Below are 23,717 nucleotides of genomic sequence, written 5' to 3'. Positions count from 1 at the left end.
TAACCTAGGCTACATCTACACTATTAAGTTTTGGTTTAATAATGAATATCTTTTGCTACGTTTAAGCCTTGTGTCCACACCCCCACTGTGGAGTTTCCGAGCCCCTAAAACGGAGACATTTTTGGTTTGGGTTGCGTTGTAGTCTAGACCGGCACAAACGGAGACTTTTGATAACGAGGACGCACGTCAGTCAGTCTTATCGGTTAGGTAGGCTTAAATACCTTCCAGTAACAGTTCCGCCTCGTCGCCGGTCCAAGCCAATAAATCCCTGCTCTTACTTTTCACCACTGTTCTTCTTTCTCCAAAGTATTTTCTGTATTTTCAACAGCAGAGTAACATCAGACAATCTGCTTCCTGTTTACACCCTGAATGGTCATGTGATATGTGTTGACAGACGTGTTACCATGGATGGAGATTAGTTCTGCTACTGGAACTACACCTCCTGTTTGGACGTGGCTGTTTTTTGTCTGAAAACGCAGCTTAAAAATGAAAAGCTAGTAGTGTAGATGTAGCCTAAATATTGAGAGACTGGTTGGTTTGGCTGGCATTGGTTGACAAAGAGAAAAATATGGAATAACTCCAGTTTCATCCTTTGTTCAAAAGGGCAAGCATAGAAAATATATTTTCTTCGTAAACCCTCTTCCACAAAGAAATACTAACCTGAACAATATGAACCATGCTTGAGTGATTGATATTTTTCTGAGGTACAGCTTCAGGCTTACCCTCAGTGCTGCTAATATTTCTGCTATTTCTCCACTCAACCCTGATGTAACTTGGACTGCATCAGAACAGGAACAAATACCATGAAAAAAGAGAGCCAGAGGGAGAAAGGGAAAAAATATATATTTGAGGAAAGAGAGGGAAAGAAAAGAATGGAAGAAAGTGACCGGAAAAGGAGTGGAAATGGACAGGATGAGGGGGTGAGTGCTTTGACTTGCATGCTGAATGAACGAGTGGGAGAGGAGGCAAAGGAGAGAAAAGGGAGGGAAACCAAGAGGGAGATGGAGGTAGACAGCATTAAGGAGGAGGAAGGGAGGGAGGGGGCGATTGTTACTGGAGCCTTGGAAGGTTTCAAATTTCTCTTTTCTGTCGATTCTCTGCTCACATGCAGATTCAATCTCTTCCTTTCTTTTTTTTTCTCTCTCTCTCTCTCTCTCTCTCTCTCTCTCTCTCTCTCTCTCTCTTTTTCTCCCTCTCTCTTATTTTCTCCAGAGTGGCGGGGCTGTCAGATGTAGATCGGCCCACTCCAGCCAAGCCCCAGCATGTTGTAGGCGGCTGCTACCAACAGGAAGACCGGAGCGGAGAAAGCAACAAAGAAGAGAAGGGAAGAAAGTGAAGGAAGGGATGGTGAAAGAAGGTAAGCACTGCTGCACGTGTTCCTTTATTTTAAACATTGAAGGGAGAGAAGGGGGGGAGGAGAGGAAAGATGGAGGGATCTCCAGTTTCTGCGCTCTTTGTGTTAACTTTCTGGCACAGTTGAGTGTGTGTGCTTCTGTGTTTGTGTGTGCGTTGTTGTGGGTGTGTGAAACCTGCAGCTGAAGCCAGACGTGCTGCTGATGTGAAGGACTAAATAAAGCTGAGTCTGGGTGTGTGTGTGTGGGGAAGATACACAAAGGCATGGGTTTGCCTGTGTGGGTGTGTGTATCCAACTTGGAAAGCTCTCTCCACACTATTTCATGTAAACACCACACATTTTTAAGCTTAGTTATGCAGAGATGAACTATGTTTAAACTCCAGTGGCAAAATGTTTTACCTTCTGTACTATTTAGGGCTGGGTATACTGACACTGATTTCCCGATTCAGATTTACAAGGTCCTGATTCGATTACATGTCTGATTCAGTGCGGATTTGAGATATTTCAGTTGCATAAGTAATTCAGCTTGGATATGAAAGAGATTCTACATTGTACAAAGTTCCCTCTAACCTGCTGCACCATTAAAGTATCAATGTAAACATTACAAATTGACCCCAAAGCAGTTACATGAATGTAGTTTTCATGAACCATCAATAAAGTGCAGCTCTACAGTCTCTACATATCTGGAGGTGAGAAGTCAAGGCCACGCCAGTTTTCCCTCGCCCAAATGTAGCCTAACTATGAAGTCTTATTTTATTTATAGTTTCAAATCATAACAAGAGTTATTTCAAGACACTTTACAGATAAGGTAGGTCTAGACCACACTCTATAATATACAAAGACCCAACAATTCCAGTAATTCCCCCAAGAGCAAGCATTTGGTGCGACAGTGGCGAGGAAAAACTCCAGACCCAGACAGACCCAGGCTCTTGGTAGGGGGTGTCTGATGGTGCCGGTTGGGGGTGTGATGAATAGTGGAAATAACAGTCACAATAAAGATAATGGAACAGTAACTAGAAAAAGTAGTTTAGTAGTTCATGGCATAGCAGGGCACAGCAGGGCGTTACAGGATGTAACAGGACGTAGCAGGACACTGGAGGGCGCCGCAGAGCGTAGCAGGGTGTAACAGGGCATAGCAGGACGTAGCAGGACACTGGAGGGTGTCACTGCCCGATGTGAGTTGAGCGCAGGTTTGAGTCGCGTGTGCGTCACTTTGCAACAAGTAGCCTCCAAGATGCTAACGGCTTTTTGAGCTAACGCACAGTCTATGAGCTAACGTTAGCAATCAAACAATTATAGATAGCTAAAACGTTTTTGAAATGACTGCCGTTGCTGGCTACAAGTTAGCAATCAAACACAACAAAGGCTGTCATTTGAATGGCGTTTTGAGCTAACGTTAGCAATCAAACAATCATAGATAGCTAAAACGTATTTGAAATGATTTCCATCTTCTGTTATTGTATGTAAAGAGAAACGTTTGTTATTTTATGGATTTCTCAAATTTCAGTAAGACACGTTATGCCGTAAACCGTTTAAATCTGATCATGCGCGACTTACATCTGCACTCGACTCACGTCGGGCAGTGACAGAGGGCACCGCAGAGCGTAGCAGGGTGTAACGGGGCATAGCAGGGCGCGCAGCAGTACCACGGCGACAGGCTACAACCATGATTTTGGTGCCACCCTAATCCAAGGAAACGTGCTGGGTGAAAAAAAAAAACATAAGGACGACGGGGAATAAGCTCCCCAGAGCTAGGTTAGTAACAAGCCTTTCTGGGACATGGATGCACACAAATGGAAAGAGAGAGAAGAGAGAAGCTCAGTGTGTCAAAGGAAGTCCCCCGGCAGTCTAAAACTGAAACCAAATCCTCCAAATGATTCCAATAAAGAAACGATTCCACTGCAATTGTAATTTTTGAAACGATTCTCGATGCGTTTCTTGTGGGCACAAGTTTATAATGTGTGCATGCACGATATTAATTTGTGTGCACAAAAATGTAAACAAAATATCCAATACTTTCAGAACTTCAGTTGCTCTGTACTACTAATATTATTTACAAATGAATATGAGCATATTTCTGTCTGTTTTGATATGACCAGTCCGGTAAGGAGAACACTGAACAAGAGGAGAGTCTTCTTCAGTACAAAATCATGTCTCTGATTTAGCTCGAATACATACTTGTGTTGATAATCTTCAGATTATTTGAATATGTTTCAATGGAAACAAGAATGCTGTCTCGAGTCTACAAGGACATGTTGCTGTTGATACTTTTTATGTCATTTTTCAATTATTTGACTCACTGTAATTTACCTACATTGTATTGTTTTGGAGGCAGAAGTTTAAAATAAAATCTACAAGGGCATGTCCTTGGGTTCAACATTGGTGGGGTTGAGATCTCTATCTAGGGAGGTCCCGGGACATGTATTTAGAATAGGGATGACACGAACAGCGTTTTTGACTCCAGATCCGATCCCGACTTTTTAAATATTGAATATCTGCCAATACCGAGTCCCAATCCGATACTTGTATTTGCTCAGATAACAGAGCTGTACACCGTTGTTTTTTTTACCAAACTAAAACATGTCTTAAGCTTAATACTGTACATTTAACTTAGGCTACTGCAGCAATGAGTCTTTTCTCTCAACACCAAAAGAGTTCTCTTTAGGATCCCAGCAAACCCCCAACAAAAAGAATAAAACATGTCTCAAGTTCCCCGCTGGACAACAAAAACTAAACTTAGTGACACTAATGCGCTTAATAGTCAATCTTTGATCAAACTTAACTTAGTGATGCCTCTTGCGGTTAATAGTCAATCTTTGGATTTTCTTCTCTTGTTTACCGATGTCGGCTCCAGGGAATAACGGCCTGTAAGCGTGGTTTCCTGGTGGAATCACGGAAGAAGGGTGGAGAATTAGAGTAATCCGCTTCTTAAAAAAAAAAGGATGACTAAGAAAGACGGACTTTTTTACTTGTTGCCAAGGACTGGCAAGCTACGAGACACTCTCTGGACAGACACTGGTGAGCACATGATGGTTTGAAAGTGCCGGCATCCTGGCCGTCTGGTGGTCTGTAGGCGCAGGGCGCGTATGAATAAAAAGGCGGTGATGTACATGCTTGAGGTAAGGTAAACGGGGTGAATGCCGATCCCCGATCAGTTAAAAAAAAAAGCCAAAACTGGCTCCGATCCGATACTGTGATCGGGACATCCGTAATTGAGAAAAGCGAAAAATCTTTGAAATTTTTTTCAAAACAACCCCCTTGAAGCAGGCAACAAAAACGTTGACATACAAAAAAAAAAAAAAAACTTACAAAATAAGGCAACAAATACATAAAAAAAGTGGCAAAAATGTAAAAAAAAAGATTACGCCTATGAGAGAGTATAATGTTTTTGTACCATGGGGGAAGCTGCCCCTTTAATGTACCTTGACTTCTCAAGTTGGGTCTCTGTGGTGTTGTTGAGCCTCTGGAGTTGACTGCGTAATAGGAGCAAGGCTCCAGAGGACAGTTTGGAGCAGTATAAGTGCCGGTCCTCAGCCTCCCTGGTGGGTCTGGCACTGGGCTGTGTCTCCCTGGCAGCTGGCAGACGCCAGGTTGGCATCCGCATGTTGGATAATCACAGACACAAAGAATTAAAGAGGACCGAAATACACAGCACTGTTCTGTTTTTATCTTGATGGAGGATTAGAGTGCTATGCTGGTTAGATAACATATTATCTTGATTATTGATATATTACAGATATATCAGTGTATATAATTCAAGAAATGAACCTCTTTTATTAGGGAGTGACCGATACTGGTTTTTCAAGGCTGAAACCGATACCAATTATTATTAGTTAATGAAATCAATAACCGATATTTGGAACTGATATGAATTTCCAGTGAAAATGAAAATCTTTAAGTCAAAATTAAAGGTGCAGTAGGTAAGCCTTATAAAACTAACTTTCTGTCATATTTGCTGAAACTGACCTTATGTTTGAGTAGAACTACATGAAGCAGGTAATTAAAAAAAAATCCGGCTCCTCTGGCACCACCTACAGCCTGTAGTGTGTCAATTACTGCTCATGCACACGCATTCATTCTCCCTTGTGGGGGGAGGGGCTTAGGAGACCGTTTTGGGCTATAGCGGGAAGGTGGGAGGGACTGAGAAGTTGTCGATGTTCAAATTTTTTGGCTAAGTCCTGGATCTTCGCGATCCTACCTACAGCACCTTTAAGTTGAGGTTGACAAGGAATGTTACAAACCCCAACACAACACTTTGTTTAAATGCTTTAAGCAATTATTTAATAAATGAGAAACTTTCAACATAATACCCAGCAACAGAGGTCAGATAGTGTTGTGGGTGGGACATTAAGTCAGACTCAGTGGTGAGTTAAACCGAAGCAGAGGGACAGACACAGAGCTGTAGCAGAGCCAAAATAGAGCACTCTTTAAGAGAATTAACTTTATCGGTTATCAGTCAAATAAAACACAGATATAGATAATCTGCAAACTGCCAAAAAAAGGCCAGATAATCGGTATATGCCTATCTTTTATAACACAGATTTAGTGTATAGTGTTGCAGACTGATCTCATAAAGTGGCGTACGTATGACACGCCAAAACACGGTTAGATTTCTCCCGCCGTTCTAGTGTTAAGGAACAGGCCGCAGGGGGACCAAATGGCAGCATGTGTGCTACTCAGCATTAATGGGCCACCTCTTTCTGAATTCCCCTATAACCGAGCCTTGGAGTTATTTTTCTAAAAGCCAGGAAAAATCAAATGCACACAGCAAGGCTGCCAACTTTGCCACTGAGGCAAAGATTCAATTAGTTTCATTATGAATGGTTTCATTTTGGTTTTGGTTTCCCTATGAAGAATTTCTTGTAAAATTCATGTTGTAGACCTGTTGTAGATGTTAAGTGCCCTACAGTTCCTCAAAAATACAGTTCAATATGCCTCATTGTGTGTGAATAGAGGTGAATAAATATATTTGTTTGTGTTGCAGCGAAGTGTCAGTTCTGTTTAATATGTAAAACATTTGGCGGCAGGGCACGGGACTTGGGGGAGGTGTTCTGACAGACTTGCCCCCACTGCTAAAAAAAAATCCTAAAGGAAACACTGAGGTGTCTTTGTTTTAGTACGTATATGATTGAGGGAAGAGAGCAGATGTTAGGCAAAATGCATCAACATCAAAATTGTAATGCACATAAACAAATACTGTTCAGTACTATATTCAGTGGAGGACCAATAGAAAGAAAACTTAGTTCCATGTCAAAAAAATCTGAAATCTGAAAATGACTTTTAAAAGTTAAATGATGGTCAAACATAAGTCTTCATTATGGCCCTCAGTTTAACATTTTGGCCATAACATTTTACATAACATCTTTTAACTCCAGATCACACATATACTCTGCTTAGATTGCGCATGCATAGTGTTTAATGAGTGTTTATATGTGTTTATGTTTAAATCTCTCTCTCGCTGCAGAAGTAGGGATAAATAAGCTGGAAGACAGGAAAAGAGAAAGAAAGAAAGAAAGAAAGAAAGAAAAAAAGAAAGAAAGAAAGAAAGAAAGAAGGAGAGAAAGACGCAGTGAGTGTTCGAATGCGGGCAGCTGCTCTGTGGGGATCGTGGTCAGTGAGAGCCGCCCCGGAGGAAAAAAAGACCAGATCCTTTCCCGCAAAGACACGATTGTTTCTACCTCTCTCCCCCCGTGTTTAAATTCCTGTCATTCTGGCCTCACGGACCCTGGCCGCTAGTCAACTGTCTGCAGGAGAGGGAGCGAGTATTGGGACAGCAGTGGGAAGGCTGAGAGGGAAATGTGAAAGGGATGAAGGCCAGGGTGATTTCACATAGAGAGGGAGGAGGAGCGAGTGCAGGGGAGAGAAGACATTCGGAGGGAAAAGGAGAGAGAGGAGTTTTTTGTTGTCTTTTTTCAAAATGTATTCAACAGAAAAGAATTAAAAAAGTAACATTTAGTTTAAAAACGGAACATAGGACACAGTTACGGCACGTGAAGACAAAAACAGATGTACAGGATATTAGCATGGGCTAGACCAGTCATTCCCAAACTGTGGTCCGCGGACCAGTAGTGGTCCGTGAGCGTACTGCAGGTGGCCCGTGGAAAATCAAAATGAAATGTAAAATAATAGTTTTTTTAACCTTCATTTTGCCAGGAAATTCCCATAAAAATCAAGACTATGTATATTCATATAACATTTACATTCAAATTAAATTGTCAAGTTATTTTGCGATTACTAAAATAGGCTAGTGGCGCTCGGCCCTAACACTAAAATCGCCAAAGGTTTTGAAATTTTGACTATATCCAAGTGTTCTTATTGAAATATAGATTTAATAGTCCATTGCTATGGAAATAAGCCTGTTGTTCAAATGAACCTGATTATGAATTATTATGAAATAAATTAAATATGTGGCAGCCGTTGCGTGCAGTAAACAAGTGCCTGTGAGACTGACCTAGCGAGGCGTACCGGTCTCATATTGTGTGTCAGAAGAAGTGCAGCAAGTGTTGGCGAAGTGCTATTTTAAATCTGAAAATAAAATGTAATAGCGTGGCTGTTTATGTCGTTTTGGTAAGTCGGAGCGTTTGAGAGTGTGAGTGCGATGGTGAGACCACTTTGGAAGATTACTGTGGATCTCGAGAGCTCAGTTGTACAGTCGTGCTATCGGTTCAGTCGTATCCTTAGTGGTAAGAGACCAGATTGGAAGACAGTAGGACATTGTTGAAAACGCAATTGCATGTAAGTAGGTTTCAGAAACAGAAAAGGAGAGATAAGATCGTTTTGATGATCGGATTGTTATACACATGAAGTTGCTGATTCAGCTTTTCTTTTTGTAAGATTAGAAATGTGTTCCAGTTATGTACGGTGTGAATCAAGTAGCACACCAAGATATTAGTAAGTCTTTGTAAAGGGTGAACAGGGGTAGGTCTGATTGTGTCAAACTATATTCCTACTGGTTTTCCTTGAAGAATTACACACACACACACACACACACACACACACACATATCACACTCCTACTGAACAGGCATTCAGGGCACACATTCAGGCAGACTTGGTATATACAGTACTGGTCAAAAGTTTCACTTAGAAATTCTCCTTCCACTCCATTCCAGATCAATGGCATTGTTTTTTTAACCAGGGCAGCAGTTTTCAGATTACATTTTGTGCTTACATAATTGCAAAAGGGTTCTCCAATAATTTCTCAGTTAGCCTTTTAAAATCAGATCAGATTAGTAAACAGAATGTGCCTTTGGAACATTGGATGAATGGTTGCTGATAATGTCCAATGTAGATATTGCATTAAAGATCAGCCACCCAGTCAGATCAGCTGTTATTCTGTCTAGAATGGAGTGGAATGGAAATGTCTAAGTGACCCCAAACTTTTGACCGGTAGTGTCCACCGAGTAGTTATTAATCCCGTCTTCATTATGAGTAGAATAAACAGTTAAAGCTCAGATATTAGGCAGACGTGATTTTAAAATGAGTGAAACAACAACATAAATAGATTATCTATACATTATTTTTGATTTGCAACATCGTCTGGTTAAGTTTAGGCAACTAAAATTATTCGGTAAAGTTTAGGGGACCAAATCAAACTCTTTGTTGTCCTATCCATCCACCCCCGACCTCTTCCTTAAGGTTTTTTGGCCCTATAATGACACACCACTTCCTCCATTGCTCCTGACAGACGGCAGTAATTATTCCCACAACCGCCCCAGGTTGTCTTGTAGGTTTACTGCAAGTGTTGCTGGAGATTTGACCCCTTTTTCCATGCACCTTGGAAGTAGCCAAAGTTGTGCCAGAAATTGCTGCTCTGCTTCTACCTGCTATTACCTCCTCCAAAGCTCTGCCAGATGTAGTATTTAATCGGCAAAGCACGCTTGGCATCAACCGAGGAGAAGGGCATTCCACTGCAGGAGTGGTTTGAGAAGTTAACTTTGTTTTTTCCTGTGACACTGAGTGACTGTTGGAATCCACTGTAACTAGAGGTGTAACGATATACTGATCTGGATAGCATACCATTCTTCCAAAGGAACCTAGTTAGTTGTTTACTCTAATTTTTAGTTTCTCCTTTCTCTCTTTTCTCTTTTGGAATGGAAATACATTTTTAGATGGGGTGTTTGGCGCTTACAGAGAAAACCCTGAAGCTGAAGGTTAATAATCTGAGGACGGGATGGAGTTGCTGTTAAGTCTTGTTGTGTGTGCCTGCCGTGTCCACCAGGGGACAGTATGGCTCAGGCTTCCCGTCAACCCGGGAAACTAGAAAGCTGGTTGTTGTTGCCAACTGGGCCAGAAGTCTGCTGCCTGCGTTTGGTGCTCCGCTGCTGTGAAGTGATGGAATCAGGCCAGCAGGTGATTCATGAGAGGCGTCTGCTGTAGCTGCCAAGCCTGGAGAATATTCAGGGCACCACTCTACCTGTAGCGCTGTCGGACATGACTGGAAGGTATATGAAGCGTCCTGTATGACTACAGTGTTTCTCCAATGGGGGTAAGTGTACCCCTTGGGGTAAGGTTAGAGTAATAAAAAAACAATCTCAATCATGCATGATTCCTGAAATAATTATACTATGATATTGGGTGAATTTAGTGATGGATCCTAAACATTTAAAATAGCATTCAAGTGTTTTTTCAGTTACAAGGTTATTGTTAAGTGCACTTCTGGTGCAGCGCTGTAATGTACCTGTTATCTAATGCAGGGGTCTTCAATTTTTTTTAAGCCAAGGACCCCTTAACTGAAAGAGAGACGGAGCAGGGACCCCCTACTGCATATATTGAATCAAATGAAGTTGCATATTAAACTGGGCCTACAATAACATGTAGAGCGGCCTAAAGACTTTATACATACATTTTTTGCATAGAATTCTAGGCTATTAAAATAGCCTATTCATTGTTGACATGCTTTTATGAATCATGTTTTAATGTTAAACATACATTTGGAGCAGTGAATCCTTATTGAATCCTGTATCAGTGGACGACCTTACCTATTGGCCAGTAAGCCTATCATCAGTGTGGAGTTCTTTTTGCTGATAAATATGTCGGACTCATGTTAAGACTTTTTAATTTTTGAAAAAAACTTTCAAATGTATAGACTTTTTTTCTACCCAAAATGTTTTGTGCAGGTCAAAAATTGGCTGAAAAAATATTTTTATGTTTTAAAAAAAAAAAAATTATGTTTGCTACACCACTGATAGGACACCCACACTGTGGCTCCTGCAGTGGCCCTCATAAGGATCTTACTATATCTGTATCTATGACTGGAAGCTGCTACAACCTTGTTGTATCCATAATAGGGAAGGACTGACAGTCACAACTTAATCGTAGCTGTTTGTTAGGAAGGAGTTCAATGTTCTGCATAGTATCAGTGTTTACTGCTTACTAGCAACAGCTACTGTAATTAAGTTGGAGTCAGTTGGACATGTTACTTTATTTTAAGTCTATGCAGAGCCATGCCTGGTCTCCATCTGCCTCAACTGTGGCTTGTTGCTGTAAATGCTGATAATCTAAATCCTCTTCTTGCCTGTTGTCATCAGTATAAAAAAAAAAAAAAAGAATGAATCTGTTTTCAGTTTACTACGATTACTTCTACGTCCAGCTTGATCCAACTCTGGGGAAAATGATGACCTTTGACCTCTTCCCAGTCGATGCTGTGAGAGCTTTTTGTCTGGGGTCTGTTTCTGCTGGTCACTCAGCGGGTTTTCCTTTCTGCTAATGTAGCCTCCTCCCTTCCTCCGTCCTCCGGCCCATGCCCCGGAAATTGATCGAAGTCTGCCATCACTTAGTGAGGTCCAATCACTTAAATGCATTTAGCAGGAGATGGAAAGTGAGGAGAGAGGAGCCTCCTTGGAGGACAGGGGAGCAAGGAAACAAGGTGTTACGTATAATGCAGTGTTTCAGCACCCTTTTGATCAGAACATTTGTTGATTGGTCTTCAGTGGGACAGGAAAAGAAATGGGATGTTGTGGAAACTGCTTTTGCTGTAATAGTTATATTATTGCATGATTTGTAAAATGCAAGACACCCGGGGAAACAGGGATGGTGGCTCTAACGTTCGTGTTTATGTGTGGAATCTGAATCATGAATGCAACATTCTTTGCAACTTTGTCTAATTAAGCAATCTCATGTCTACAATGATTTCTCATGTTGAAATAACCTGACTATATGCAGGTTATTATTATTGTCCTGTAACAGGCTTAGGTAGAAAAGGATGTCAGACTTGCTGTATCTGCAGTCTTTCGCAAACTAATTGGGCTGCAGATTTAATGCCGATTAATTAAAGCCAATTGTATCGCTCCCTCACGTCTGTTCTGTTCTTTTAGTCAGTCATTAACACATTTTAATGAATGCCTCGTAATCCCCATAATCAAAAAGATCCCTTATAGGGGGCTTTCACGCCAACAATGTTTGGTCTGACTTTCGGGCTTTTCAGTTTCACCCGAACCAAAATGACAGGTGTAAAACCTCCCCCGGACTAAGGTCCGGACCAAACCGCTGGACCTCGGTCTGACAAAAAGAGGCGATCTCGGTGTGCATGAAACTGAACCAGGGTCCGGTTCGATTCTAGTGTGAAAGCCTTTTTTTTTTTTCATGGTTCTGAGCAAACAGACATCATGTGACATGGCGTTCTGAATTCAATTCAATTTTATTTATAGTATCAAAACATAACAAGAGTTATCTCGAGACACTTTACAGATAGAGTAGGTCTAGACCACACTCTATAATTTACAAAGCCCCAACAATTCTAATAATTTCCCCAAGAGCAAGCATAGTGCGACGGTGCGACAGTGGCGAGGAAAAACTTCCTTCTAGGAAGAAACCTCGGACAGACCCAGGCTCTTGGTGGGCGGTGTCTGACGGGGCCGGTTGGGGGTGTGATGAACAGTGGCAATAATAGTCACAATAAAGATAAAGGAACAGTGACTAAAAATGATAGTCGTAGTAGTTCATGTCATAGCAGGGCAATGCAGGGCGTTACAGGATGTAGTGTGGCACAGCAGAGCATAGCTGGATGTAGCAGGATGCAGCAGGAGCGTAGCGGGGTGTATGGAAGAAGGACCACTGTGATAGCTGCAACCAAGATCTTGGTGCCATCCTAGTCCAAGGAAAAAAGCTGGGAAAAAGAAACATAAGGACTCTGGGATGTAAATTCCCCAGAGCTAGGTTAGTAAAAAGCATTTCTGGATCTCCTCACTCCCTAACTATATGCTTTCTCAAAGAGGAGGGTTTTCGGTTTATTCTTAAATGTGGTGACACTGTCTGCCCCCCCCCTCCCAAAACCAGACTGGGAGCTGGTTCCACAGGAGAGGAGCCTGGTAGCTGAAGGCTCTGGCTCCCATTCTACTTTTAGAGACTCTAGGAACCACAAGTAGCTCTAAATGCTTGGAGCGTGAATGTGACCACTATCTCACTGCAGTGGCTCAGTGCTCTGTGGAACTCTGTGGGAGGCTTAAGCGGGACCTGTTGGGATGTAACACAGCTCAAGATTCCTCGGCTGGTTGTTACGGAGTTCTGTCTTGTCTTGTTGTGTGGTGTTGTCCTGGCCTCTCTCTGATCTTATCCAGGTACCGTTGTTAGGACAAACACCAGCTGCTTCCAGGGGCTAAAGCTCATTTGTTAGAAAGCACATTCCCCATGCAGTCCCAGTCCCTTAGCTGTGTCTTAATCCATCTCCTCCCTCCTCCCTCCTTTACTGCCAGACCACCCGGGTCATTGTTGATTTCCTGACCTAAACAACACACTCAATCAGCAGTAGCATCAACTATATATATATATATATATATATATATATATATATATATATATATATATATATATATATATATATATATATATATATAAAGTTTGGACACACCTTCTCAATCAATGCGTTTCCTTTTTATTTTCATGACTATTTACATTGTAGATTCTCACTGAAGGCATCAAAACTATGAATGAACATATATGGAATTATGTACTTAACAAAAAAGTGTGAAATAACTGAAAACATGTCTTATATTTTAGATTCTTCAAAGTAGCCACCCTTTGCTTTTTTATTAATAAGGGAAATAATTCCACTAATTAACCCTGACAAAGCACACCTGTGAAGTGAAAACCATTTCAGGTGACTACCTCATGAAGCTCATTGAGAGAACACCAAGGGTTTGCAGAGTTATCAAAAAAAGCAAAGGGTGGCTACTTTGAGGAATCTAAAATATAAGACATGTTTTCAGTTATTTCCATATGTGTTCATTCATAGTTTTGATGCCTTCAGTGAGAATCTACAATGTAAATAGTCATGAAAATAAAGAAACACATTGAATGAGAAGGTGTGTCCAAACTTTTGGCCTGTACTGTATATATTTTTAAACTCATTTTCTAATGAGTAAACGGAACAGATGATACACATCAGTACTTGTAGTAGCCATAAACATGTATCTTTTAAGGCTGGTGTAATTTTGAGTTGATTTGCATTGCATATGAATTTGACCATAGTCCCAACTAAGGAAGAAAATGGCTAAATGCCAATTTAAACTAAAATGCTTATGCTTATTGATACACATTAATACACCCACAGCGACAAATGAAGACAAACGCACCAAGGTGAAACCATGACCAAAACCAAAACTTCAGCTAACTAACCCCTATCTTCAAGAAACCCTTTTACCTCAATATATACAGTACAGGCCAACAGTTTGGACACATTCAATGCGTTTCCTTTATTTTCATGACTATTTAAATTGTAGATTCTCACTGAAGGTATCAAAACTATTTAGTACGAATTATGTACTTAAAAAAGTGTGAAATAACTGAAAACATTCACTCTGCGGTCCAGCTCACCCCAAACCATCTCGATTGGGTTCAGGTCCGGTGACTGTGGAGGCCAGGTCATCTGGCGCAGCACTCATCACTCTCCTTCTTGGTCAAATAGCCCTTAAACAGCCTGGAGGTGTGTTTGGGTCATTGTCCTGTTGAAAAATAAATGATCGTTCAACTAAACGCAAACCGGATGGGATGGCATGTCGCTGCAGGATGCTGTGGTAGCCATGCTGGTTCAGTATGCCTTCAATTTTGAATAAATCCCCAACAGTGTCACCAGCAAAGCACCCCCACACCATCACACCTCCTCCTCCATGCTTCACGGTGGGAACCAGGCATGTAGAATCCATCTGTTGACCTTTTCTGCGTCGCACAAAGACACGGCGATTGGAACCAAAGATCTAAAATTTGGACTGATCAGACGAAAACACAGATTTCCACTGGTCTAATGTCCATTCCTTGTGTTTCTTGGCCCAAACAAATCTCTTCTGCTTGTTGCCTCTCCTTAGCAGTGGTTTCCTAGCAGCTACTTGACCATGAAGGCCTGATTCACGCGGTCTCCTCTTAACAGTTGTTCTAGAGATGTGTCTGCTGCTAGAACTCTGTGTGGCATTCATCTGGTCTCTAATCTGAGCTGCTGTTAACTTGCGATTTCTGCGGCTGGTGACTCGGATGAACTTATCCTCAGCAGCAGAGGTGACTCTTGGTCTTCCTTTCCTGGGGCGGTCCTCATGTGAGCTAGTTTCATTGTAGCGCTTGATGGTTTTTGCGACTGCACTTGGGGACACATTCAAAGTTTTCGCAATTTTCCGGACTGACTGACCTTCATTTGTTAAAGTAATGATGGCCACTCGTTTCTCTTTACTTAGCTGATTGGTTTTTGCCAAAATATGAATTCTAACAGTTGTCCAATAGGGCTGTCGGCTGTGTATCAACCTGACTTCTGCACAACACAACTGATGGTACCAAACTGATATCAAATAGCTCTCACTTCAGCTTAGCTGGGAGCTGTGCACATGTTGAGTAGCTCATGAACGCTGCGGCAACCCAGGGGACTTAGAGGCAAGACTTAAAATAAAGTAGGAGACTCAGACAGTAAGCTTTTAACATAAAGTGTCTCTTTTAATAAATAATTTGGGGGGAAAGGGGAGTGGGTTAAACTTGAACAAAAGAGTCTTCCCATCTGGGGTCCTTCGGCCTGTAGCCTTCTCTCAAGGCAGACCTGTTCCACTGTCCTGTGGGGTAGAGCAGAGAGACAGGTGAGTCCTTTTCAATTACCTCTGTATGTGTCTCCAGAGGGAAGAGAGATCAGGTTCCTTTTCCTAGGCCGATGGTCTCCTTTTCCAGGCACTCAGTGGAAGCACCAATGGTGTTGCCTGCTTTGTCCTTGGTTCCCAACTTGTGTCTCTGTTAATGGATCTGCCTCCCCTGGTTCCCTGATGGGCTGCAGGTGTGACCAGTGCCATGTGGCCAGTGGCTGACCCCTCCTCCATGCAGTTGCAAGTAGCCAAGGAGGACACGGAGGATTAAAGAAACATGATGGACTCTTCAGAAGAGGTCATTATTTCCCCACGATTTTCTGCGCACGAAAGTCGCCGCACGACAGAATCTTCTGAACATAGCCAGACTGAGAACTACAGAGAGAGTTGTGTGGAGCCGATTGCCTTAATTAGCTTTGTAGCAACTCATTTGGCAATGGCTTGAATGTAACAGACAGACATTAATATCAAAACGTTACGCAGTAAAGCTTTAAGTACAGTGCGCAAATTGAAATACAGCACTGCACACACTTTGTTGAAAATAGTAATAAATGTTATGCTCTGTTGGCTGCGAGCAAGACAACACCTGATTTATTGTTTGATGATAATTGAAGAGCCTTACATATATGTGGCACAGGGCCATATACTGTATGGCCATTCTGCTGTAGGCTACTTCCCCCTGCTCGAAGCCACGCAAACGCTGCCAGCTCTGTGCTCTGGATGGTGGCCACATTTCTGCTGGCTCTGTGCCATACCGAGCATGCCTTTTAGAAAATGATGGTACAAACAGATGCTCGCCATGTCCACCTTCAACCTCCAACCTTAACACTGGTCTGTTTTAATGCCCACAGTTCCATGGTTAGCATTGCCAAGCCTCCGTCCTGATTGACAGGTCGGTGTGTAGCCACGCCCCTAAAGCATCCCCTGCTTTATTGTCTATTTTAAAATAAATAGGACCATAATTTACTAAATGAACATCATGCTGTATAAATACAGCATGAAGAATTGAAACTAGCGGTTGAGGCCATAAACTCATTATGAAATATTTACTGAGGTAATAAATCAAGTGAGAAGTAAGATCATTTCCCCATAGACTTCTATAGAAACTGAAACTTCTTTTTGGAGCCAGTAGAGTCGCCCCCTGATGGAAATGAGATAGAATGCAGATTTATGGCACTTCAGCTTTGGCTTCACTTTTCAGACCCGAAAGCATTGTCTATTATATTTACAGTCTAACTGCCAACAGACAGTGTTTTTTTAGCTAGCTAGTGGTAAGCCTGTTGACAACTCACTAGCTGGTGTGACAAACATTGCATTTCCTATAACTTCTTCACAATAAAAGCATCCCACTGATTAATTGTAAGCTTTTTTTTTTTTTTATAAAAGGTGGTTATACAGTAGTTTGTAGTTTAGTCACTGATATCAATTAATAAGCCTTTCAACTCCACGTAGACATAGTATTGTGATATTGCAACTTACATATTTCTGACTGCCTTTCAAACAGTAGAGTACATTGTACTGGATGGAACACATCACCGTGAGGAGCCATAAGGAGTAGAGACATTATCCAGATTTATGTGATTAAGTGCAGCCTCTCAGGATTCATGTTGACAGGATGACATGTTAATATGCACTGTAATATGGGAGACCTGCTGAGCCCAGGGGCTCTTACTCAAGCTGCTTTTAATGCTGACATCGACAAATGCATGTGACTGTAGGCCCATGAGGCATCATCATGTACACTGTGTAAACTGACAAAGTTATATCGTGTATAGGGTTGGGTATATTTCGCATCTGAACCAATATCGGTACCGATACCGATACCTGGAATTCGGTTACCCAACGGAACTTTTTTCTGTACTTTCCCTCTGTAATTACAAAAGAAAGTATTTCAGTTGTAAAAAAAATTCCAAACCTATTTATCCTATTTATTTAGAACATTATATTATTTATTTAGAATAATTTTACACTCTAAAGAAATTTAAAAAAATAAAAATAAAATATAAATAAATACCCCTCCCTCTCTCCTACCAAACCCATCCCTACAACCTATTAAATTGAATAATCATTAATTTCTTACTCACTGTAACTTTTATTCTTGTATTTGTATATTATTATTTTCATCATGACCATTTTAAATTGCTCTTTAATGTTTCATGTAAAGCTCTTTGAATTGCCTTGTTGCTGAAAGGTGCTGTAAATAAATAAAGTTGCCTTGCCTTACAACCCTAGCCTGTCAGTCAGTCCCCAGGGCACAGAAACCACCGTTGTGCCTGCTCGTGTCAGAGGAAGTGTAACGTCAACAGCATCGCGACTGCTTTCGGCTCGCCATTAATATCATATCACGGAGAAAGGTGCCTGCGTGAAGTTTTGAAAAACTGTAACCACACTTGAAACCACTTTATTGGCATCGCCGTGACTCACTGTGACTTCAACAAAACTGCAGAGCCGACGTAGTTTACTACGTCGGCTCTGCACCTCATGCACCTGTGCATGCGTGCGCGCATGTGTGTGTGTGTGTGTCGGACCTCTGCTCTCCATCAATATGCAGACAGGACAGATAAGCGCTTACACACTCTCAGGTACCGAAATTTGGCACCGTTTGATTTTACGTGAACCAATCTTCGGTAATACCGACATGATTCGGTCGGTACCGGTAATAGTACCAGGTTCGGTACCCAACCCTAATTGTGTATTGTACATTCTTCCCCTTGTAAGTATATGTTTATAGTAACTATTAACTGATATGCAACATACAACTTTGTGCTCTGAGATATTCTATCTTCGTCTTGCTCGGATTACTGTTGCCATTTCACCAGGAGGCATGTGCGAGGAAACCCGCTTGCGGCTGGTTTACACCTGAATACATAATTAGGTGCACTTTATGCTTCCTCTCCCATCTCTTTGTGGGAAACTTTCAACTTTCCCCTTCGCCCACCCATGAATGCATATGATTGACATGAAAAAGCGTGAAAATCAGTCCCCGCGACTGGCAGTCTGCGCTTTTACCTCAGTGCAGCCTGTTTGTACATTCCTCGCCGTACTTTTATGCGCACGTTGCGAAACAAATACGCCTGAAGTGGGCACAAAAGTGTTAGTACATCTGGCCCACAGCCTCTTTGGTTCCAGGCTTGTACAAAAATCCAGTATTCACATTTGCCAATATATCAGTAAGGATACCCTTAATAGTTCAATAGGCATACTGCTAGACATGCTAAACATAATGCTACCCAGTGCCAATGTTCCCATATTACATTATCTACACACTGATGGAAACTAGTTCAATGCTACCATTGACTGTAAATTCATTTAAATTCACCTAAGGTGAATATCTGCACAATTTTTACATTTCATGTGCTTGCAACATAAAAAAACCCCAGATTATAACAAACAATTTTACCAGCACTATATTCCTTTAAACTGTCATTTCACACTAGGAAACGCTATGCAAAACCCAACACTAAATGTTCCTGGGGCCAGTGACTTAAGCGTAAACAGTAGAAATGTTGTTCGTATTAGCCTTACTAGCAACAAAGGAAAACTATTTCTTTAGACCAAACCATTCATATGTACCATTCATCTTGACAAAATAGATTTGAGCATTAACTGAAAAAAAAATCAAGCAACATGTACATGCAGTTGCGTATTTACAATAGAGACGTATTCATCAGGAGTCGTTTTCCCACATTCGTACGTACCCTGGCCTCCGGTTTTCTCTTTCAGGCGCAGATGTGGGAGAAAAGCCTTCTTTGTAGTCGAGCTTCAAAATCAGAGCCTTCATTCATGGTCTTCGTCAGCAGTTGGAGTTTGCTCTGTTTCATGGAGACGGCTCCGTTGTCATCACATGACCTAAATATGGAACTTCAGTCATGTAATAACAGCTCTTCCTTCATTGGGTATTTGCTAGAACTCATGTTGCCGTCCCCGTTTTTCCTTTCTTTTGTTTCTTTATTCATATATTTACTTTCCTATTTCCTTTATTCCCTTCTTCTATCCATCTTTCTCCCCCTTTTCCTTCTCCCTCCTTTCTTTCCTTCCCTTCTTCACTCTTTTCCTCCTCCTCCTTCCTTCCTTTCCATTCAATCCACCATTGGATTTTCATGACCGATAAAGGAGGATGTGCGCACAAATATGTCGCCTGTCATAAATGACAGCCAGCTGTTTCAAATAACAGTTATAAAAATGATTGATAGTTTTTTTTTTCTTTGATCTAGGTTTTACGTGACTAAAACTACTTGGTTCAGGTTAGGGAAAAATTGTGAGCATGGTTAAAAAGAAGCCCTGATTGAATAGGAAACACAATGCAAACCATGGTCTTTGGTGTCAAAGTCCAACGCATCCTCATGAAAGGGTTCGAATGAAATCATACGAAAAAAAGTATGCACAACAGTTGGTGGAAAGGATGGGGTAGAGCTGGAAAGAGTGGTCAGCTTTATGTTTTTTAGGCAAAAACAATCTCCTCCACTCTGACATGGGATGACAACCTGCTCTGCATTTACAAAAAGCCCATCAGAAACTGTTTTTAGGCCTTTATTTTCACAGGACAGCTGAAGACATGAAAGGGGGAGAGAGAGAGAGAGAGAGGGGGAATGACATGCAGCAAAGGGCCGCAGGTCGGAGTTGAACCCGCGTTGGCTGCGTCGAGGAGTAAACCTCTATATATGTGCGCTCTACATGTGTTTTTAACGGGTATTGACTGTCCTGCTATGAATGCTCTGTTTTTGTTTTCTAATGAGCACACTGCACCACATTCCTAGCAGGTTGCATGGCAGTAAAGTATTGAATCATAATATCCTACAAAATTTCGGCAACCCTAAATACATGGAATACGTATAAATTACAGTGCTTTTCTTTTCGTAGCTATATATACAAATAGTTTATGAGAACAGCCTGCAAAGTCCGACCCCACCATGCTAGCTAACTGGTGTCCTTCTTTCCACCATTCTTTCATTCTATCTACTTCCTCTTTTCATCTGCAAGTCAAATACCTTTTTTTATTTACTGACCTCCATAATAGGGAAAAAAAACAAATTGACACAACTGCAGCGTCCCTACTAACCTCTTTAACCCCCACCCAACCCCCAAATCCATGGCTCCAGCTGATTAGGCATTCACTCCTGGCCAAATGGGCAGGATGTTTGTGCCTGTGGAGCACTGGCCATAAGTTCTCCCATGACTCTGGACAGATGTGTATACACACACACACACACACACACACACACACACACACACACACACACACACACACACACACACACACACTGGCAGTGGCTAAGACCACATGGTGGTTTTGTTTAAGCGCTGTCCTTTATGAGAAATACAAGAGAGGAAAAATACTGATACAGACATTGTGTGTGTGTGTGTGTGTGTGTGTGTGTGTGTGTGTGTGTGTGTGTGTGTGTGTGTGTGTGTGTGTGTGATAGAGAGAGGTGGACAGCAAATGAGATAAAGATAGAGAGAGCCAGATTATGATAGAGATAGAGCGTATATCAACCAGACTGAGGGGACTGAATAAGCTGAGTGTTGCAATTCTCAGCCTGAAGGCAGCAAGTGTGTATGTGTGTGTCTGTGTTCATGTCATTGTGTGTGTGTGTGAGAGAGGGAAGGGAGAGAGGGAGAGGGAGAGAGAGAGGAGAGGGAGGGTGAGACAGGTGGGGAAACGAGCAGAGAGAGAGAGAGAGAGAGAGGCATGCAGTCTGAAGGAGAGAGAAGAGGACAGCGGTGTGTAGCTGTCCCGCTGCTCTCCACCTCTCTGTTCCTCTCTCCATCGCTCCTCCATCTGTCCGTCCGCCGGTCCCGTGTCCTGCACTGTCGGTACATGACGGATCCAGGGGAGGATGTTGAAGTTCCGTGTGGACAGGAGAGTCAGGTAGGTGGAGGGAGGAAATGCGGAAGTGACACACAGGGCTGGAGTTAGGACAAGGCGAGGAAGAAGGGGAAAGGAGGAGGGGAGGTTGATGGAGGAGTGGACAGCCAGGAGCTTGGAGGTCAGAGATGACTGCAATGCAGTGCCAGCAGGGAACACAGAAAAAAACCCATAAGCCCTGCTGTGCATGTGTGCTTAATGCCTTAGTGCTGTGTGTACAGTGATATATAGAGGTGTGTGTCTGCCTGTCTGTGTCTGTGTGTGTCTGTGACTGTGCGCGTGTCATGTGACACGGTGTGGTGGTGTGTGTCTGGGGTGTTCTACAGTGGTGCAGTGCTAAATCAGCAGCAGGAATTTAAAGACGTTGGTTTGGTTTTGCCTGTATGTCTTTGGTGTTTAGTTTTTTTTTTTTTTTTTTTTCACTACACATCTGTTGTCAATCAGGCAGTGGGAGTAGCATGGCATCTTATGTTAAAGCAGTATTAGTTTCTGTAGTTATCACTTGTATATGTTCATCTTAACTGTAATACACATGTAGGCTAAACCATTTAAGGAAACCTCTTTATTGAGGTTTGTCCGACCGATACTGCAAATTGTAAGCGTTCATTCTTTACCTTGGAAACGGATAAAATAGGAACTGGAGGTCTGCTTAGAAGCCTTTTCGAGAACTTTCTACCGCATCTCACAGCCTTCCTCAGCAGGTAGACTTTGCTTAGGTATTGACTGACGTGACTGAAGGTCCAAACTAAACTCCCATCTGCCAAAGAAAACCTTGAAATGTACTCACATTTATACAATACAATAATAACAATAATAGTAATATAAATAGTGTGTATTCAAACTAAATGTACTAACTAAGATGAAAATAACTAAATAATAATAGGAACAGATTATATACTATAGTAGGATGTTTAGTTTTGTCTTGCTTTTCGAGGTTAGGAGGATGGTCTTCTTTGCGACAGTTAGAGCAATGAGTCCTCCGTTTATAATATGGTTGAGGAGCGTGACTCATGGTGCCTAACCTAATAAACAGAGTAATAGGGAGAGTGGAATCCTGTAGTTCAATGTGAAGGACAGTTTATCAGTGATTTCCTTCCAGAAGCGTTGGGTGTATGGGTGAGCAGTGCCAGATTGCGTGGGTGTAATCGTCTTAAGATGTAAGGCGGGCAGCGTGGGCAGTGCCTTGAATCTGAGTGGCCACATTTGGTGCATTTTTTCGAGGGTGAGGTGTTTTCTGTAGTTTAACTTGTCTTGAATCTGCTGGAGGTTGGGTTTATTTGTCATGGGGTATGTGTTTGTCCAGGAGTCATGGATAGATCTTTCTCCCATTTTGGTATTAAGGAGAGATCAGTGTTGATAGGTTTCTCCAATTTTGATACAGTTTTATAAAGTGATGTGAGCTTGACTATTTCTTCTGCTAATGTGAATAGTTGAAGGCTGTTATGTTTAGAGTTGACCCTAAAGGCCGATTTTTGGTCGAGCGTAAACTCCACGCCGTAGCTACGGCGTCGCTCCTACGGCGTCGCTCCTACGGCGTCGCTCCTACGGCGTCGGGACGCTTTCGGAGTTCTGCGTCGGGGGTTTGAACGTGTTTATTTGCATTTCAACGGCAGAACGCTGGGGGAGGGGTTTCCGGAGAGTTAATCGCGAAACTCTTTGTTTACTTGTGCGTTGGTGTCCGCCTCGAGCGTGTGTGTGTGTGTGTGTGTGTGTGTGTGTGTGTGTGTGGGGAGTAGGTGATAGAGCAAGGGAGAAAGTAAGAGAGTGACGGCAATTGTCTTTGGAGCAAGTTGTGACTCTAGAGTCTTAGCGAGAGAAACAAAGTGTCTCCCCTGTTGCTTTCTGACCACGGTGGGAAAACTGGAGCAGGAAACGTTCACCCTCTCCTTAATTTCATGTCGTTTACGGAGAAGGAGAACCCGAGCGACGTGCGTGGCCGCGACGTGCGTGGCCGCGACGTGCGTGGCCGCGACGTGCGTGGCCGCGACGTGTAGTTAAATTTTTCGAGAGGTGCGTGTCAGGCTACGGCATATGGCCCGGCATAGACGCAGATGGGTCTGCGGGGGGTACGCCATCGATTCTACGCACGACCATAAAATGGCCTTCATGTCTAGTGACCAATTTGAGTCGTAGGTTTTGAAAAGAAGATTCTTGACCTATTCGGTACTTCTGAACCAGTTCTTCGAAAGTAATGAAAGCTGAGTTTTGTACTATATGTTGAAGCTGTGGGATACATTTGCATTTTCTGCATTTCCAAGTAGTGAAATACAGTGTTTTATTGTCCTTAGGGAATTCCAGATTAGATTTGTGCAGTAGAAGGCTCAAATGACCCCCCCCCCCAAACACTCCCTTTTATGAGAACGAGGAAGAGAGGAAGAGAGCCTGGGTTGACAAAGAGAGTTGATCGGAGGAGGCAACAAGGCAAGAGTGGAGGGATTAAACACCTG

General features: G+C 42.3%; 1 protein-coding gene across 5 annotated transcripts in view; it reads left to right on the top strand.

Moving 5' to 3' along the window:
• The first annotated feature begins 1,227 nt into the window (after positions 1–1,227).
• plekha6 (pleckstrin homology domain containing, family A member 6) overlaps positions 1,228–23,717 on the top strand; it is a 99,306-nt gene continuing 76,816 nt past the window's right edge. For all 5 annotated transcript variants that reach the window (XM_028576705.1, XM_028576702.1, XM_028576703.1 and 2 more), the window contains exon 1: positions 1,228–1,357. The gene's annotated coding sequence lies outside the window, so the exon portion shown is untranslated. The remainder of the gene's footprint in view (positions 1,358–23,717) is intronic.

This window comes from Perca flavescens, chromosome 4, assembly GCF_004354835.1.
Source record: "Perca flavescens isolate YP-PL-M2 chromosome 4, PFLA_1.0, whole genome shotgun sequence".
In the NCBI taxonomy this organism is placed as follows: domain Eukaryota; kingdom Metazoa; phylum Chordata; class Actinopteri; order Perciformes; family Percidae; genus Perca; species Perca flavescens.
The sequence above is the reverse complement of the archived record's forward strand: the minus strand, read 5'-3'. Positions and strand labels throughout refer to the sequence as shown.